This window comes from Odocoileus virginianus, chromosome 2 (assembly GCF_023699985.2).
Source record: "Odocoileus virginianus isolate 20LAN1187 ecotype Illinois chromosome 2, Ovbor_1.2, whole genome shotgun sequence".
Taxonomy (NCBI): domain Eukaryota; kingdom Metazoa; phylum Chordata; class Mammalia; order Artiodactyla; family Cervidae; genus Odocoileus; species Odocoileus virginianus.
Window position 1 is genome coordinate 20,073,297 of NC_069675.1, and position 3,921 is coordinate 20,077,217.

The 3,921-nt window shown below is 47.7% G+C and overlaps 1 pseudogene; it reads left to right on the forward strand.

Moving 5' to 3' along the window:
* The first annotated feature begins 296 nt into the window (after positions 1 to 296).
* On the forward strand, positions 297 to 2,694 carry LOC110139435 (tyrosine--tRNA ligase, mitochondrial pseudogene; annotated as a pseudogene).
* Positions 2,695 to 3,921: the final 1,227 nt, after the last annotated feature.

Here is a 3,921-nt window from a genome sequence, read left to right on the forward strand (position 1 = left end):
AGATTTCCTACCTATTGTTTCAGACAGGGGTACAGACGAGCCTTGGCCTTGGGATTTTTCCAAACACAACTCAGGTGGTGCCAGGTGACCACAGGACTCCGCATCCCAGAAGGGAAAATCCAGTTACAGCAGTCACTCCACTCAAAACCAGGTGACCAAATCATACCTCTTTCCCCTTCAAAAGGAAAATCTCCAATCAATGCACCCCAGTACAGAAATACACCGCGGTGTCCTCACGCTCCGGGTTCTGCCACTTCCCAGAGGTATCTCACAGATCAGACCAAACTAGACAGACACCAGAGTCCTGGTTCATCTTGAGCCTCATCCTCTTCTTCCTCATATCCTTCAGGCAGACCAGCTTCGTCTTCACCGTCTTCATCCCCACCCTCACCATCCTCTTTCTCTTCGTCCGGTGCTTCTCCAAGATGGTGGCACCCTCATCGCGGTGCGTTTCCCGGTGATTTGGAACCGCAGCGGGTTAGGAGTCTTGCCCGCGGGACGTGGTGAGGCCTACATGGACACTCAAGGGTTGATGGTGATGCAGAAGGCTCGAGGTCTGTTCAAGGAGTTCTTCCCCGAGACATGTACAAAGACAGAGCTCCCAGAGCTCTTCCTTCGTGACCCAGCGGAAAACTTTCCCCGGGACCATCTATGGCGGCCTGGACCCCAGGCCGACTCGTTTCATGGTGAACACCTGCTGGCACTGCTGGACCTCTTCTCTTCCAGCGAGCTGGCCATAGCGCGATGACACTAGTGGGAGGCGCCGAGCGCCCCTGGGAGATCGGAGTGGTGGTTCCGAGGATCACCAGGCGATGGTCGCAGAGTGCATGCCTTCTGCCCAGGGCTCGAGGCCCTGGCGGTTCATCACCTGCAGCTCTTCACTAATGGGAGGACCTGGGGCAACTTTGTAGTGCTGGACACCTCGCATGCTAGCAGAAGCATCTCCTGGTGGACTTCCTAGAGGCAGTGGGCGGCCCATTACGTGGGGAGCATGCTGCTGAGTTTGCTAGGCAGTTAGACTGGGCTGAGGAGCCTGGTAGGCTACAGTCCATGGGGTCGCAAAGAGTCGGACACGGCTGAGCGGCTTCACTCACGCACTCACTCAAGAGCCTAAAAGGCAATAGTCTGGCAAAGGTCTTATACTAGGTACTCCAGGCCTATGATTTCTTTTCCTGTCCGGGTTTTTTTTTTTTTTTTTTTTTTTTTTAGTTTTGTTTTGTTTTTTTTTTTTAGAATAATTTCTTTACAATATTGTGTTAGTTTCTACTGTACAAAGAAGTAAATTAACCATATGTATACATGTATCTGACTCAGACCATAAAGAACCTGCCTGCAATGCAGGGAGCCAGGTTTGATCCCTGGGTTGGGAAGATGCCCTGGAGAAGAGAATGGCTACCCACTCCAGTATTCTTGCCTGGAGAATTCCATGGACAGAGGAGCCTGGTGGGCTACAGTTCATGAGGGTCACAAAGAGTTGGACACGACTGAGTGACTCACACTCATACATATATCCCCCCCTCTTGGACCTCCCTCACACCACCCCCACATCCTGCCCTTCTAGGTCGTCACAGAGCACCGAGCTAAGCTTCCTGCGCTATACAGCAGCTTTCCATTAGCTATCTGTTTTACACGGTGGTGTATATATATCAATGTCACTCTCCCAATTCTTCCCACCCTCTCCTTCCACCTCTGTGCCCACCTGTCCCTTCTCTATGTCTACATCTCTGTTCCTGCCCTCTGAATAGGTTCATCAGTACTGTTTTTCTAGATTCCACATATATGTTGATATATGATATTTGTTTCTCTCTGACTCACTGCACTCTGTATGACGGACTCTAGGTCCATCCGTAGCTCTATACATGGCCCAATTTTGTTCCTTTTAATGGCTGAGTAATATTCCACTGTATATATGTATCACATATTCTTTATCCATTTTTCTGTCAGTTAGGTTGCTTCCCTGTCCTGGCTATTGTATCTAGGCTTGTGATTTCTACTACCTGTTCCAGCCTTATGGACGCTGGGTCTAACTAGGTGGATCTGATCAGTTGGGCAATATCATATCCAGATATGAGTTCATCCATAAGTTGACTGGAGAAGACATATTTGGAATCTATTCCTCTAATTACAACTGGAGCAAGACTGGAAAGTCCACTGGCAATGCTGTTGGCTAAACAGAGTAAGACATCATCATTTGAGTTGTATCAGTTCTTCACAGACAGCAAGATGATTTGATAGAAAAGTTCCTGAAACTCTTCGTTTTTCTGCCCTTTCCAGAGATTGACCACATACATAAGGGAGCTGCATGTCAAAGAGCCAGTGAAGTGGGGTCTTCTGAAACAACTTGCTGCAAGTAACAAAGTTTGTCCACCAACAAGAAGGGCTGAACTCTGCTAAAAGATGTACACAAGCCCTGTGTCATAGTAACACAGATGCACTAGAGGTCATGTCTGATCAAACTCTTTTGTAATTTTTTAAAAGAAACTCCATTTTCTGAGTTAGTTCTTGACCCTAGATTCTAGATACCTGCCGAAAAGCAAATGCCATTCCAGAGGCTCTTGGATGATAACAGGGCAGAATCAGTATGAATAAGAAAAAAATCCTGGGAGTGTTTGGACACTGTATTCTTGAGACTGGACTTTGGTTACTTAAAATAGAAAAAGAAATTTCTACATTAAAAAATACCTTCAGCCATGATGAAAACTCCTTACGGTGGTTCAAACAAACTTATCCACCACTCATTCTCAAGACACACGAACTTATTCTGTTGCTTACGCAAATCATAGAAGAGGCAGAAGGACAGGGAAATCTGTCCCAGGAAAGCCCCCATAGGGTGCTTCTCAGTAACATGAAGACAAGAAGGGGCTGGATTTGTAGGCAGCAGTGTTTAACTACATCAGACATGCACAAAGCGGGGTCCTGGATATGAGGTTGGAACATGTCCAGCCACTATGCCCAGGACTCTTATTTCCTGTTGCCTTTGGCTCAGTCTGCTTTGAGGAGGAACAGAGACAGCTGTGTGGCCTTTCTCAGGACCAGAGGGTTAGCACAGGCAGATCAAGTGGAAAGCACTTAAGTTTGCTCATGCCGGTGAAGAACCATCGGCCTTGAAAACGGGATCCACTTAAGGCTTACCTTTTTCTTTGTCTCAGGGCATAAAATTAGCAAAATTTCTCCTGCAGCCAATCACAGCTTTCTGCAGGCTTCATGCAGAAGTGCCAGCTGTCCCTCCATGGTTCACTGTACCCCGCTCATTCTAACCTGAATGACACGGGCCAAAATGCACTGGCCATCTGTCCTGCCTGCTTTGAATCCCCATCACTGTTCAGCCCGATCTTAGCAGAGGCAGGCCCACGCAGGGAAACAGAGCTGGAGGTTAGCTCTGACCCCTCTGACCTGCCATGTGATGTTAGACAAGGTAGTCTGAGCCTCAAATTCATCAGAAAAAATAGGAGTGAATACTATTAATATCTGCCCGCCGTTAGCATCAAATGAGGGAAGTAATGTGCATGACTGTGCACTGAAAAGTGACAAGTGGCACAAGGGTAGGACGTAGTGATGGTGACGTGTATCTTTAAACACTGAATGCAGCGTCTCTCCTCCTCTGGAGACCCAGAGAATGTAAGTGTGTGAGGCAGCGACAGCATCTACGTTCCCAAGGGAGAGGCTGTGCATGAAGACATGATAAATAATCCCGCTGGCTCAAAATAAACACTGGTCTCCCAAAAGCACTGCTTCCAGCCCCCTGGTGTGTTGGGCCCTCCCTTTCTGTGTTCTACCTCCCTGCTCTTTCTATTTCTATGGCACCTGTCACCATGGTTTCTAGGTGCTCAAATGAACACATTACGTTGAAAAGAGCCATATATGGGAAGACACACTCCTTATTTCTCAAAGCTGAGCTTGGAAGAGGAGTGGCCAGGTAGA